This window comes from Sus scrofa, chromosome 13 (genome assembly GCF_000003025.6).
Source record: "Sus scrofa isolate TJ Tabasco breed Duroc chromosome 13, Sscrofa11.1, whole genome shotgun sequence".
In the NCBI taxonomy this organism is placed as follows: Eukaryota; Metazoa; Chordata; class Mammalia; order Artiodactyla; family Suidae; genus Sus; species Sus scrofa.
Window position 1 is genome coordinate 91,400,618 of NC_010455.5, and position 16,053 is coordinate 91,416,670.

A 16,053-nucleotide genomic window follows, 5' to 3' on the forward strand; every position below is an offset into this window, starting at 1 on the left:
TGTCTTCAAAATACATTCTAGATCTGCACTATCCAATATGGTAGCCACTAGCCATAGGTGGCTGTGGAGTTCTTGAAATAGGGCCAGTCCAGATTTAGATGTGATGTGAAATGCACATTGAATTTCATAAACTTGGTATAAAAAAAAGTGTGAAATATCTCAATATTTTTAATGTTGATTACATGTTAAAATATATTATTAATCTTAATTCCACTTAATTTTACTTTTTAAAGAATATAGCTACTAGGAGTTCCCACTTTTGCACAGTGGATTAATGATCTGGCTCATCTCTGTGGTGTTCCTTGTTTGATCCCCGGCCCCCTGCAGGGGGTTAAGGATCTGATCTTGCCACAGCTGTGGTGTAGGTTGCAGATGTGGCTCAGATTTGATCCCTGGCCCAGGAACTTCCACATGCAATGGGTGAAGCTGAAAAAGGGAAAAAAAAAAAAAAAAAAAAAAAGAATATAGCTCCTATAAAATTTTAAATTACGTATGGGGCTCACATTATATTTTTCTTGGAGAGCACTGTGCTAGGTATTAGAACCTTCTTTTGTTAGGGAATCCAGTATATTCTTCACTAATGCTGGACATAATCATTTAGGGCATGAGGAAGATGGAACTCCTTTCAAAGATAATTTGATTCAGCAAAGAAAATTTATACTGCTCATCTTAGATGTAATGCCAACATCCTGCTTCCATACCCTTCAGCTGTTGATCCTTACCCTCATGATCAAGTCTTATCTCTTTCACCCTGAGCGATTATCCCTCCTTGTTCTGATTCCTGCTTCTTCCACCTCCAGCAATGAGTTCCTGCTGTCCTGACTCCTTCCACTTCTTTGGAGGTCTCATGATTTCTCTCACTTTGGACCTTTGCACAAACTTTGATTTGTATGGAGAACTCTTCCACTATATTCTTGGCTGGTTAGCTTCTCCTCATCCTTGAGGCCTCAGCTTGGATGCCACTTTCTTTGGGAAACTGCCCTCCCAAGCCTTGCTTCGGGTGGTTCGCGTGCTCATAGTTCTGCCTTTCTCCTATCACAACTCTTATCTCTCTAGCTGTGTGTTTTTTGTTTCCTCCACTACTGTAAGCTCCTTCAGAGGAGACAGAGACCATGTCATTTTTTTTGTTTGTTTGTTTGTTTTTAACTGTTGTCTTCCTAGCATTATATTTAGGACATTAGATATTTAAAATACTTGTGAAATAAATGAATATGCAATCTGGAAGTAAAGTTCATGATTCCTTGCTCTTAAGAAATTTATATCTAGCCAGGGATCATGGGAAAGAAAGAAGGTGCAGGTCAGTGGGTTCCTTGAGGCCAGAGAATGTATCTTGTTCATCTTTGTATTTCTGGTGCCAAGTATGGTGCTTCATACACAGTGAGTGAAGGGCTATGTTAGTAAAATTTAAAAAGTGTGAGAAAGTAGAATTTGGAAATGTGGAATTTGGAAATTTCAGTCACATTGCAAAAAAAAAAAAAAAAAAAAAATCACGCAAACTTTGTGTGCTGCTTCGCATGCACCAATACCTTGCTTCCGTGTACTCTTCCTACATGCATATGGCAAAACTAGAATTATTTCTCGCTGCTTGATTTTACCAGTCCTTGGACTTCCTTTGGAAAGAACTCTTATCCCCTGCCCACTTGGCTCTAGTCATAATGGATTTGTAGTTAACACGCTTTTTTGTAAGTCTTCTGTGGCCTGTTTCACCTTTTAGAGGGTAGGTGAAGGGTCCACATTTTCTATTTTTAACTGTCCACTATGGCAAAGAGCCTTGTGTGTAGTAAGTAATTGATCTTGCCCCTGATAGTAAGGTGCAGCTGAGTCTAAGAGCTAGTCTTACAGAGCTTAAGAGAATCCTCCAGGGATCCCAGTGCTGGGGCCACAGCCCCTTAGTCAGTCTGGTACAGGGACCAAGATACATATTCAGTAACTGTTGGATTCTCTAGTGTTTAAAATGTAAAATTTTTTAAAAAAAGTAGATGTTAGTACATTTTGAAGTAGAGAGAAGTATTAGCTATATAACATATAATTACATAGTGAGATAGTAAAGAATTTCCAGAAATGATTTAATGAGTACCAAATTTCTAGATGAAAATTATAGAAACCACTATAAATAGTAATAGTGAAGAATTTCCCAGAAATGATTTAGTGAGAGCCACAATTCCTTTCCTTTCTTTCTAGAAATTTGTGTGAAGACTTTTTTTTTTTCAGAGTCTTGTGACTTTCGTCCTTTTGAACTGCAGTATGTCTGCATGAAGCCTGATGATGGGGGTCCAGAACTGTGTATTCTGATTCCTTAAGGTGTCAGGAATCTGGGCACATGCGCCCTTGTGATGCTTATCACGCCTCCACCCTTCCTCGCTTTGAGGGTTTTGGAAGGGGCCGGCTGACCCGGGTGAATGTCTAGTGTGGGACTGTCTTCTGAAGTGAATACTCAAGGCTTGCTTGGGTGTTTTGGGTGTTTCTCTCCAAACATCTTCTTGGTGGTTTTAGCTTGTTTTTAAGCACTGGTGGGTAAGAGTCCTCATTTTAGTTTGTTGGTTGGGGGAAGAAGCGGATACGGCTATCTGGTTAGATACAGCAGAGGCAAATTAAAGGGACATTTTACATGAGTAACCAGCTAAAGGTAAACCCAAGATAATTTTAATGGTCATTTTCAAGCTTGTAAATCTCTTTTTCTTGAGCAGTGGTGTTGATGGCGGGGAACTCTCCTCTACGTACATAATTTAATATACTTGGCCTTGGTGTTTCAGAGTGTACAGCCTTTTCTACAGTGATAGGTGGAAAAGGAGCTCTCTTAAGGTATTCACAGCAAGTGAGGCCAATTATATATTGAGATCAAAAGGCAAGAATGTGTGTTAGAAGAATAGGACAAGATGATAACAGAGACATGTACCACTTTGACCTTGTAACATCTACCCAGTCTCCTCTCCTTATCTTAAGTCTAGAGGTGATTTAATGTCCTAATAAAGAGACTCACTAAAACTTCAAATCATCTCACAGATGGAGGGAATAGTCACATACTGATGCTGATTTTATACAGTAATGTAAAAATAAATAAGAACCAAATCAGAATGAAAGGATGTCTTGGTGTGGCCCAACAGCCCTCTGTTCCTCCTTCCAGGCTCTCAGCTGCTTTACTATTTGTAAGTAGCTTGTCCAAGCCCTGTAAAGATCAGAGATGGGCAAAGGGGGGAAATTGAAAAGGAAAAGCACCTCTGAATGATGATCTACCAGAAAAGGGGATTTCTGGGAGGCCTGTTTGCAGAAGTGTAGCCAGCCCTGCCCATGGAAGTTACTTCTGAGATTACCGCTGAATTTCTGTAGTGAAAGTGGTCATTCTGTTTACCTTGAGGCTTCAGGAAACATAAGCAAAGCTCCCTAAATTCTTGAGACTACATTTAAGAAAGATTTCAGTATGTGGCAAACTTGTTTAAACAAGGGCTACTTAGCAGTATGAGGCTTCTGTTTCTCTTAGGTGGAAACCTTCGTTGTTCCACAAATCCAGGTAAAGGGGAATGAAGTGACATAAAATGTTTCAGTCATTTTGGATCTTGGATCACATAATTTTTTTTTTTTTTTTTTTTGGCTGCACCCATAGTGTATGGAAATTCCTGGGCCAGGGATCAAATCTGAGCCTCAGCTGCAACCTATGCCATAGCTGCGGCAACACCAGATCATTAACCTACTGCACCACAGTGGGAACTCCTGGTCACATAATTAAAGAACATGGTGGAATGGGATTTATGAAACCAGAAGACAGCTGTTAAAGTGTAATAGGAGCCTATGAATTGCTTTCTGTCCTCCCCCCCACCCCGCCCGCCGCAGCTAGCATTTCAATGGCAGAGTTTCATTTTAATCTACCTAGTGAGTGGACTGGTCCCTGGTGAAATGCTAGGTCTTGGGATTGTGCTGTATTGCTATTTTCCAGATGTAGACTATCACATATGCCTGCAGGACTCTCTTTGGGTAGAATTTAGTTGACTTCAGGGCTGTACAAGGCCTGGAAATACATTTATGTTAATTAAAAACATGCCAAATTCATTTATCTTCTGTGTAATTATACACAGTGACCCATTTTTCTCTTATACATAGACCACCTTCCACTGGTTAATTGTGTGCTGTAATTCTACTTTCTCCAAAGAAGAGAAATTATTCCTTCATAATATTTTGATGAAATTAACAAAGCTCTTGATAATATTAAGTAATTTTTTTTTCAATTACCTTAAAATTTTTTTTGGTCTAAAATGAGGTTTCCTTTCAATGAAGTAATTTAGCCCGGTGAGTGCTTGTCATCTTGAAATGGCCAAAGTGTTTCTTCACCAATGATCCTGTGTTGTAGGAGAAAAATGAAGAATTAATTAAGTTAAATGAAGACCAGAATGTTTTTGTTGGAGAGGTATGTATGGTAGCACTATGTTTTTTAAATTCAGCTTGCCTAATTGTGAAATATTTCAACCCATGCATTTGTTGCTGCTTTACTGTACTTCATTTTGGTTTTCATTACTAATGATTGATTGTGGACTTGATATAAATACTTGTGGTACATTTGTAAACTCTTGAGAGACTTGAACATGAAGTATTTTTAGTTATTGATTTATTTATTTTTTTCTCTTTATGGATTTGGATGCCCAAATCCATTCCTTTGAATTATGAGTTTGGGAGTTCCCGTTGTGGCTCAGTGGAAATGAATCTTGTTAGCATCCATGAGGATGCAGGTTTGATCCTGAGCCTCGCTCAGTCGGTTAAGGATTTGGCATTGCTGTGAACTGTGGTATAGGTTGCAGACGCGGCTCAGATCCCGAGTTGCTGTGGCTGTGTTGTAGGCTAACAGCTGCAGCTCTGATATGACCCCTAGCCTGGGAACTTCCATATGCCATGGGTGTGATGCTAAAAAAAATTTAAAAATTAAAAAATTAATAAAAAAAAACAAAGCAAAGTGACTAAGATCTCTGTTGAGTAATATTGTATGGGATGCAGGACAGTACTGAGTATGCTGCGGTCAGGAATGATTCACTCAGGACAGTGCTTCCTGGTGCAGAGGGAAGGAAGAGCAAGGGATGGCATAGGTGGTTGGGCTTTCGCTGCATTTGTATTTCATCTTTTAAATTGTGTAACAACTCTGACTAAATCTTATTATCACTGGGTGTCTGAGTGCATTTGTATTACCAATATTAGTTTCTGTACTTTTGTGTACTTGAAATAGTTTATAATTAGAAAAAAAATGTATATGGCGAAGGAATTGCTTTCACATCATACCTTAATCAGTACCCACCTATGATGGGCATTTTCCTGCCTGATCTTTGTTCAGTTCTTGTCAAGTGACAGTCTGATGTTTTCTACTCTCTCCTTACTGTCCAGACATCAAAAGCTTTACTACAAGGTTCCCCAGATCTTTTCATATGAGATAAATATTTGTGTTCTAGATGATTCTTCTAACAATAGGGAACAGTATAGGTGTGTGTAGTCATTATGTACATTTCTAAACTTACCAAAACCATTTCCTGACTATTGCTGCTTTTATCTCCCTTGCTGTAATGTGTGACTTTTTTTGTTTTGTTTTGTTTCCTCTTTTGGTGCCAATATGTGATATCCTAGATAGTTTCCAGAGCAGTCATAGTGGGTTAAATAGAGGGTTTATGTATGGGCTACTTACTCACTCTTATAGTCATACTTTATAATATTTTACACCTTACAACATGTTTTGTATTTTTAAAATATTTCATGCTATGAAATAATATTAATTCTAAGTCTCTCATCAAGCTTTCTGGCCTTTCTTTTTCCATCATCAATTGCATTTTTATAATTTCTTGCCTCCTGACTTTTGGTCCTGCCTCTCTCTCAACATTGCAGCTTCTTAGAAGTGGATAAACAGTGTCCTCTGCTTCTAGGTCATCGACCTGTTCAAGAGGTAGTCATTATAAGCATGCTAGTTTATTTCATAGAAGTTACTGTTTTTTGTCTCTGTAAATGACCATTCCCCCCTTGCTTCTCAGAAACCTATTTTCCACTTGTTGGCCTATCAGATTCTCACAATGGCTAGTTAACCCCTCTCCTGCTTTCCCGTGGTCTCTGTCTGGCCTATGCTCTCTCTAGGCTCAGCCAAGGGGAATCTCACTTTGTTTTGTACTTGAAAGATTGAGTTCCCCTCATTTTTCTTCATCGCCCTGAACATTTGATGCTTGGTACTCACCACACTCCTTAAAGGCTGCAGGGACCTCATTTCTAAATTAGTTGTCCCTTTCTCAGTTCTGTTTCCTGACCTCTCTGCAATAGTTGATGGTATTGATTGTTGAACTCTTTTGTTCTTAAGGTACATTGGAGAGCCTTTGGCTCGTGTATACAGCGGATCTTTCTTTCTTTGCCAAGACCTTTTGTTCATGTGCTCACTAAATCTATCAGAGCATGTTTGCCAGGCACTGCAGGCCATAGGGAACTCTCAGGAGGATCTTAGTCTAGGAAAGGCAGAATAGAGTGGTGCTTCCACGTGCAACAAGGAGTTGTCTTTGAAGGAGGTGGCCAGGGACAGAGGGAGCACCTAGCACCTTCCAGCTTTAGGAATGGTGGTATCAAAGCAATCTTCTTGGGTCATGGGACAGTGAAGGTTGGCAAATGAGTTGGGTTTAGCCAGTCAAAGAAGAGGAGGGAAGGAGTGTTGGACAGAGAGAACCACTGGGCACATGCATCAAGACACACGAGAGGACAGCACAGCAGGGGGATGTGCATTGCTCAAGCTCTTGAGTAACATGATAGAATATTGTCAGTGAGATAGTGTTATCACCATTTTGCCAAAAAGGAAACCGATGCTTAAAATGGTTAAGTAACTCATGAAAGGTGACCTGGGCAGCTAACACTTGGCTAGACAGTATAGAAATTTAGGTCTGTCCGTCTCTAAGCCAGGTCTCCCCTACGCCTGAGGGAAGTCAGGGACGCATGCCTTGTATGTGTTAGTGAGCGTGTGCATGTATGCAGGCCCTTCAGCATTTTTTCTAGAGTATTGCTTTTAGGAGTCACTTATCCAGTATTTTTGGAAGGAAGGCACCCATGTACGTGTGAGTTTGTGAGGGTGTATGTCCAGTTGTTGATCTAGGTTTTAAGGGTCTCTAAGATGTGGATGCCTCAGTTTCTCCAGTTGCCTTCTGGTTACTCCAGCATCATGAACCACCATTTTATTTGCCAGTTTCTGAGAATGTTTGAAAATGAACCTGTTTCTGACTTTTGATTCTGTCTCGTGCACTGAGGTCTAAGGAGAGATCTATAATCAAACCATTACAAGGGTGATTAAATCACAAGGGTGATGAAAACAAATGACATTAATCAGTCAGTGGTGGAGTCTCTGTTGCTGGAGGAAGCCCAGATCTGCCACTGAAGTTTGGCTGCTGCACGTGATTCCCTGGGCATGAAGAGATAAGGAGGGCTCTGCTCTCTCTCGCTCTCTCTTTTTTTTTTTTTTGGCCATGCCCAGCCATGCCCATGGAATGTGGAAGTTCCTGGGCCAGGGATTGAACCCACGCCATAGCAGTGACAGTGTTGTATCCTTAACCTGCTACATCATCAGGGAGCTCCTTATTGCTGCTTCTCCCCATCAAGCCAGTTTTCTCTTGTATGGACATGAGCTCTTGATTAGTTCTGACTTGATTCTCCAAATTCCTGGCCATCATGGCCCATTGACTTCACCTTCAGTTAGAACCTAGGTCAGTGACAAACATGCCTTAGTTTGACTTATAATTGGATGAATGCTGGAATCTCATACTTTAATTGAGGAGCTGTGGTAATTTGTTCTCACATTAGAGATACTTGCGTGCCCTCCTTAGGCTGAATGACACAAACATCCTCTTCCACCAAAGCATAATATAAGCTCAGCCCTGTCTTGACTGCCAGGCCTTCCTCCTGGGCCCTCCTGTTTATAGATTCCCAAACTCACAAAAACTAAAACAGTTTTTGCCTCAAACAGAGCCCACCTTCCATTATGTGAGATAACGTGTGGTGAGTTCCTGTGGCTAGTAAGCTGATTATGCACAAACTTAGTTTTTACTTTTAATCCCAACCACTTCCCTTAAAATACTCGTGGCAAAATTCAGCAAAGAGCAAGACTGGCACCTTATAGAACCCTGGTCTGTCTTCACATTTTGCACTTATGCGAGCAGATCACAAGGGTTGCAGGACTTCTGGGACACCCATCCTGAGCCTCTGTGTCAGGAACTGCACATGGCTTGTTGGGATGGATTTGGAGTGGGGGGTTTCTATCTATGGTCTTTGGCAAAGCCCAGAGTTTCTCCCCCTTGGCATTGTTGACCTTATATTGAGTGAGCCGTCTGCTGCATTGAAAAGATGTTTAGCTGCATCCCTGGCCTCTATCCACTAGGTGCCAGCAGCAGACAACCACAAATACCTCCAGACATTTCTAAATGTTCCTAGGTTGAGCTGAAATAGCCCCTTAATGATAGTTTGTATTTGTTTTCACTTTGACATAGAAAGGAAGAGAATATAGTCACCTCTCTTATTGATGCTAAACCTTTACTATACATTGAGTAACTCAGCAGCAATAAGTAATTCAAAGCTTAGGTCTCAGACTGTGAAGTGGTTTTCTTTACTGCTCTGATGGAGTAATGGGCAGACAGCGCAGCCCATTGGTGATTCAGTGTTGGATGCACTGACCCTTGGTTGGAAATAGGGCTGAAGTTGTCAACAGCTATGATTTTGGAAGAGTTACTAAGTGCCTCCTCGTTTCCTTTTTTCCATCTCTAAAAACGAGAGGGTAGTAGTTGCTACCTCACAGAGTTTCTATTCCTGTAAGAATCAAATACCTGGTGCCTGGCGGTATATGACTCAGAGGGGATGTTGAGGGTTCAGGGAGTGACTCAGCTGACAACAGAAGAGTTGATGTCTCTGGGAATTTCATTTGGCCAGGACTTCCCCTGGGTGGAGCTCCCACGGTGCCCTACTTCCCCACATTTGTTTGAAGTGGATGTTCTTCTGAACAGAAACTCCGGCTGCAGGAGGCACTGCAGATCCTTTGCACAGGGCCCCGATCCTCGGTTATCTGCCCAGCATTGTTAGCCTGGGGGAAGCTGGTAGGGGTGGGGTGTGGTGTGGTGGGAACTTTAAGGTCCCTGGGTTCTAGTCACAGGAAGCAGCACCCAGCAGCAGGGGGTATGAGTGAAGTCCAAAGCATTTTGTGCTCTTCCGCTAGATTCCTGACTTTTTTCCCCAGCCTGTTCTTCTGTAGCATTGTTTTGGAATATGGTTCTATTCCCTGGGGCCAGGCAAGGAAGTGAATCTCTGACCTCTTTTTGCTTCACTGAAATGGTGTTTGCATTTCTCAATTAGGCATGCGGTACTCAGATGTTCAGATCTTGGGGCCTCGGGCAGTAATTCATATCCCTTTGCTAGGGAGATGGGGAACAGATTTTCATTTCTGAGAAACCAGCACCTTTAACTGGTTAGCTAAATATCAACCACCAGTATGTTTGTTCAAGATTCAGGCTTACATTTCCAAAGGGAAAAAAAATAACCACGAAGGGCTTTAAATGGGAGGGTAAATACTACCGAGAAATGATTGTCATACACTTTAAAACCTAAAACTTTTGTGTTTCCTACCTGTAACCTTGGATTTAATAAAATATTCTGTGATACTAACTAATGAATCGGGAAATTCTTTAAATGAATTTGTATTTTATTTAACACAACATATGACAATGAAACAACTATATTCATTTCAAAATGACTAGGACTTAAATGTAAAAGATGCATTTTTATGAAGTGTAAAGATGGTGCTCAGAGTACATATGAAATGAAAGAGCTTTATTTTTTTATGAATCCTAGGCCCATCCCAATGGAATCCATTGTTGGATGTACGTGGCCTTTTTAGATTAATCATTTTGTGATTAGTTCACTTTTCATTTGGATTTCAATGTGAGTTAATCAAATATGTTATAAGAAGGTTATCTTACATCTTGCCATGCCGCAGTGCGAGCTATTAGATGCCATTTCCTTATCACTTCAGATACAACGTCTGAATAAATAGAATCTGATAATAAGTGCTACTTTTCAGCTATACCATAAATTGGATTTTTCGTGCTCATGACCTGCTTAGACCAAGCCCAGCTTTGTTTTAATCCATGTTTTTGTGTTGTTGTTGTTTGTTGTTGTTGTTGTTTTTGTTTTTTTTTTTTTTTTTTTTTTGCTTTTTAGGGCCACACTTGTGGCATATGGAGGTTAGGAGTCAAACTGGAGCTACAGCTGCCGGCCTACACCACAGCCACAGCAATATCAGATCCAAACCTCATCTGTGACCTATACCACAGCTCATGGCAAGGCTGGGTCCTTAACCCACTGAGCGAGGCCAAGGATTGAACCTACAACCTCATCGTTCCTAGTCAGATTCATTTCTGCTGCGCCATGACGGGAACTTCTTTTTCTTTTTTTTTTTTTCCAACTGACTTCCCTTCTAATCTTTTTTCCTTATATTATTGCTTTCATTTTTTTTTTTTTTTTTTTTTTTTTTTTTTTTTGTATTTTCTGGATCTACCTAGAGGCTACTTTCCTCCAAGGTATAAACCTGCATGAGTTCTCAATAAAACAAAGTAAAAACTTGTAGGTCTTGAATTCCTGACACTTTAATAGCTACTAACTTGCTCAAGCCTTTTTCAACCTTAAATAACAAAAGGAAAAAGCCTCTTTAGGTGGAGAGTAGTGATTCCTAGTATCAGTGAGCTGATCTTGTTTCCAAGTATCCCTGCTTGCTAAAAGGAACACTTAGGCTCCTTGGAGAAGTGACTGATTTCAAATCAGGCACAGAGAAATTAGAGGTTAATTGATGACTTGTGAGCAAAAAGCAAGGATGTGATCAGACTAATGGGGAGATGTCAAACTGGGACATGGGAGCTGACTTGGTGAAACTTCTAAATTCAACAATTTGAATAGCAATAAGAATGTCAGTAATAGAGGAAAATACTTTTTTTTTTTTTTTTTTTTTTTTTTTTTGTCTTTTTGTCTTTTCTAGCGCCGCACCTGTGGCATATGGAGATTCCCAGGCTAGGGGTCGAATCAGAGCTGTAGCCTCCAGCTACAGCCACAGCAACTCCCGGGATCTGAGCTGCGCCTGCGACCTACACCACAGCTCACGGCAACGCCAGGTCCTTAACCCACTGAGCAAGGCCAGGGATCAAACCCGAAACCTTATGGTTCCTAGTCGGATTCGTTAACCACTGAGCCACGATGGAAAAACACTTTTAAAAACAAACCAAGCTCAAGAGTTTAGTGGCTCAGTGGTAACGAACCCACCTAGTATGCATGGGGATGTGAATTTGATCCCTCCGACGTTGCTGTGAGCTGTGGTATAGGTCACAGGTGCAGCTCGGATCTGGTGTTGCTGTGGCTTTGGTGTAGGCTGGGAGCTGTGACTCTGATTGGACCCCTAGCCTGTGAACTTCCATGTGGCACAGGTGCGGCCCTAAATTAAAAAAAAAAAAAAGAGAGAGTTGATAGTGTTATTAAAAATACAGATTAAAAAAAGGAAGATGAAGACAGGGACAAGCTCTTCTTTACAGACTAATAAACGGTAGTAGGAATGATAGAATTAAAGTCAGCAGTTTTCAGCCTCAGTGTAATAACTGATTCAGGCAACCACCTTCAGTGGTTGTGAGAAGTCTTTCAGTGAAAGGCCACAGAGAACAGGATGTTCCAGTCTAAAAGCATCTCTCCCAGATCATTTAGAAAAACAAAGAAAAATGGTACCTTTTCAGTAGGGATAACTGCCAGTTACCAAATGATTGAAGTTACCAAAATTGGGATAACTTTATATTTTGTGCCTCCCAGTATGACTCAATTAGATGTACATAAAGATACCTTGTTAAAAAGCTAATCATGAATAAACAACCAGACACATTCAGAACATGGATCATTCTATAAAACAACAGCCTAGACTTTGTAAATAAATCAAGCCCATAGAAAGCAACCAAACATGATGGGGTGGGAGGGGTCAGTTCTAGATCAAAAGAAGCCAAGGAGAGATAATGTGCCATGTTAACTGTGACTGGGGGCAGTAGAGGATAATGCTATAGAAACTATAATTTGGGACAGTTGTGTGAATCTAAATACAGACTGCTATTACTGAATTGTCTTAATTTCTTAGTTTGTCTTAATTTCTCCAGGTATAGTAATGGCATGTTCAAGTAGGAGAATAGTCTTAATTTTCAGAGATGCATGTTGAAGTATTTATGAGGGAAGGATCATGACTGTCTGCATCTTATATTTAAAATGGTTTAGTAAAAGACAGAAATTTAGTAAAAGAAATATGTGTTTATATGTGTGTATACATGTGATTTTTGTTGATATGTATCACTATACATATGCATATACATTTAGATATATGTATGTATTATCTATATGTGTTAGTTTTGAGGGAAGGGTCCCCAGCTCGGTCCCCAGCTCAGTGCCTGACATATAGCAAATGCATACCAGTCCCTTACACTTCTCTGCTACCCTCCTCAGCTTTTCCTCTCAGTCACCTTTGGGAACTTCTCCGCCTGTCCTTAAATTAGTGTTTCTTCTTCTGTTCCTGGCCATCTACTTTTCTTATTCTTCCACATTCTTCTAAGCCAAAACAATCTTTGTTTAGAGCATTGTCTAAAATTGTCATCTACCACATGTGCTTTTGGCACCTTTATCAGGCAGGATTCTAAGTGTTAGGGATCCTGCCCTCTTGGAGCCCAGAGCCTGGTGGTTCTGGCATCCTAGCAGCCTTCTCTCCCCCTCCCCTGCCGAGCACCTCTGTGTTTTCACTTCCTGCCTTTAAAAACAAATAACTTGGAGTTTCTGTCATGGCTCAGTGGTTAGCAAATCCGACTAGGAACCATGAGGTTGCGGGTTCGATCCCTGGCCTTGCTCAGTGGGTTAAGGATCTGTGAGCTGTGGTGTGGGTTGCAGACTCAGCTCGGACCCCACGTTGCTGTGGCTCTGGCATAGGCTGGCAACTACAACTCCGATTGGACCCCTAGCCTGGGAACCTCCGTGTGCTGCAGCTGCAGCCATAGAAAAGACAAAAAGACAAAAAACACAAACAGATGACTTGACTCTATATGAACATAGATTCCATTATTAAAATTATTCATGGTGTATGTAGTCTTCCAGGACTTTTTAAAATCATCAGCTCAGCATTATGGTTCTGAAGTTTATCACTTCAGAAAAGGAATTAGAAATAATTGGAAAAAACATTCTATATCTGAGCATTTTAATTCCTAAATATAGGCCCTAGAGACTCTCTTCCAGAAGTATGCCAAGTATGTACAAGGATGTATATGTACAAGGATGCTCCTAGTAACACTGAGATGGCAAAAATGTCAAAAGAGCTCAACTGATTATTGACAGGAGAATGGGTTAAAAATTTTACTGAAGTTTTGTGCAGCAGTGAACGATCTATAGCTGTGCACTTTTAAACCCTCCAGTAGACCTGATAAGACAGAAGTAATCTTGTTTAAAGTTGAGGAAACTGAAGTCTAGAGAGTTTGAATAACTTGTCCAATGTATAAGAATTAGTCTGTTGTGGAACTGACATGTGGATCCAGGTCAGTGTCATTCTAAAGCCTTAACTACTAGGGATTATTGTTTCCTGTTGAAAAGTCTTGTTTCTATTAGCTTGTCTGTTCTATTGCAAGGGGAGAGAGCTTTGTATTTTCATCTAGCTCAGCAAATGGTTCATTGTAGGAGTTGTGTCAATTTCTGATGAATGACCTAAAACATCTTTATTTTACATGGGAAGAAAGCTGTGTAAGGGAGCTTGGTGCTTTGAGCAAGTTCTGAGATGGTAACCAGAGCACCTGCCATTGGAACCCAACTCTTCTTCCAAGATCTCAGTGACTGTAGCATCTGACCTGTATATTCTTCCCTTGGTTTCATGCCTCCCCTTTAATAGGTGGCCTGGATGATATAATGTCAGCATAAATTGGATTATTACTTGGGATTATTATGACCCCAAGTTCCTTAGCCAGGGGCCCCAGCAGAGGCCTCTCTTCAGTTGTGTGGCTCTTTTACCTATAAAATGAATCTGATCAGCCTGCAGCAGCAAAAGTGCCAGCAAGCTTTCTTTTATGTCTTAAATGCAGCTGACACGATCAGCTTGTAGAAAAGTGCAGGTATGTTTATGTGGGGGTGTGGAGAAGGTAAAGGAGCTGATATTTGTTGCCCCTGGCAAGTAAACCAATATGCCTTGTAAAACTAGATTATTGTATTTCATCCCCCACCCCCATAAAATAAAAATTGGAAAGGAAAATTAAAGCTTAACTGCCTAGCTATCCCTTTGAGCTTTTCTTTGCCTTCTATCAGTGCCGGGCAAAGCTCTGAGCAGGTACATGTTTTTTCTCCATCCCAAATAAATCATGAAAGGCTTCTGTTCCTTTGTAAACTGGCGGGGGCTATTGGCAAGGATCTGCAAACACGACCAACCAGGTTTTGTCAGGCAGTGCACAGGAGTGGCAGGAGTGGCAGGAGTGCCCAGGTGAGTTTGCTTTCACACTGTTACCATGGTGATGTCGAAGCCCAGTTCTATAAAGATGAAATTCACTGGGGCAGAAGCTCTCTGAGCTCTGGCCTCTGGTGGTTTCTCTCTGTCATCTTACTGCAGCTGCCTCATGTTGGTCTTTGTTAAAATGTCACCTTCTCAGGGAGGCCCTCCCTGTTCACAACACCTGACACAGCTAAGTGTCTACCGAGAGCTTTCCAGCCTCTTGCCATGTTTTAATTTCTTCAGAGCTATGTATATATGTTATTCAATTTATTTCCTCCATCACCCCCCACCTTAAAGGTAAGAATGAACTTATTTCTCTTCTTCACGGTTAAATTAGTGCCTGACGTGTAGTAGAAGTTCAGTGGAATTGAATTTATGAATGAGTCTACCTGGACAACTTTGGTCAAACTAAGGACTTGACTTTACTTAACTGTCAAACAATGAGTCTTTTCAGGACCTCAGAGTTTTACAGTTCCTATGTGTGTAATAGGTTAAAGTGAATAGATATTTTTAAAAAATTTTTGGTGCATAAAATTGGATTACCAGTATTTGGTTTACAGCGTATTCTATTCATGCAAGGTTGACTTTAAATTTTTTTCTGTTATTTTTAATCACTTTAATAATTTCCCTCAAACTCAATAATCAAATCAAAAGTCAATTTGTTGGACAATAATGAATAAGTTGACAATAATGAATATGCTCCATGTGACTGCATACTCTGTCCTCTCTCCCACATACCATCTCTCTGGCCACCATTTACTTTAAGCCCCATTTTTTCTTTTTTCTATCTATCTATCTATCTATCTATCTATCTATCTATCTATCTATCTATTTATTTATTTATTGGGACTCACCCACAGCACATGGAGGTTCTCAGCCTAGGTGGGTTGAATTGGAGCTACAGCTGCCTGCCTACGCCACAGCCACGTCAGATCCAAGCTGTGTCTGAGACCTACACCACAGCTCTGAGCAACGCTGGATCCTTAACCCACTGAGTAGGGCCAGGGATTGAACCTTCGTCCTCATGGATACTAGTCAGATTTGTTTCCGCTGAGCCATGACGGGAACTCCCTAAACCCCGTTTTTTTCATTCTCTTGCTGTTTTGTTTTATATTATTTTGTAACATCTGTGTATGAGTGTCTTGTATGTATATGTGTGTATATGAAATTGTGATCTTTTATGAAACATACATAATCATTTAGTGATTTAAGTATATCATACCACGTATTGTCCATGTTATTGAATGTTGCTGTAATTAATTTGTTTTGGTGACTATAACATTACATTGTCTGATTATGTCACAGTTCATTCATTCAGTTCCCTGTGTTTGGGATATTTCCAGGTTTTTGCCTTTCTGAACCATGCTAAGGTGTATATCCTTATGTATCCTGGTGAATGTGTGAGTTTCTTGTGTGTATAACTCTAGGAATTCAATTGCTGAATAATAGGTATATAAACAGTAAACTATAGGAAACAATGCCAAGCTATTTTCTAAAGTGATTGTAAATCCTATACAAATCCTCTTCAACATTTCCTCTTCTCAGAT

The 16,053-nt window shown here is 40.5% G+C and overlaps 2 protein-coding genes across 15 annotated transcripts in view; one reads left to right on the top strand and one right to left on the bottom strand.

The window, feature by feature from the left end:
- MED12L (mediator complex subunit 12 like) overlaps positions 1 to 16,053 on the top strand; it is a 354,280-nt gene that overhangs the window by 129,030 nt on the left and 209,197 nt on the right. The window lies entirely within an intron of this gene.
- The window catches only part of P2RY14 (purinergic receptor P2Y14), a 57,756-nt gene that overhangs the window by 4,612 nt on the left and 37,091 nt on the right, over positions 1 to 16,053 (bottom strand). For 3 of the 4 annotated variants that reach the window (XM_021069620.1, XM_021069622.1, XM_021069621.1), the window contains one exon: positions 4,225 to 4,331. The gene's annotated coding sequence lies outside the window, so the exon portion shown is untranslated. Of the gene's footprint in view, positions 1 to 4,224; positions 4,757 to 16,053 lie in introns of those variants that run through there. The other variant, XM_003132488.5, reaches the window with a different exon arrangement.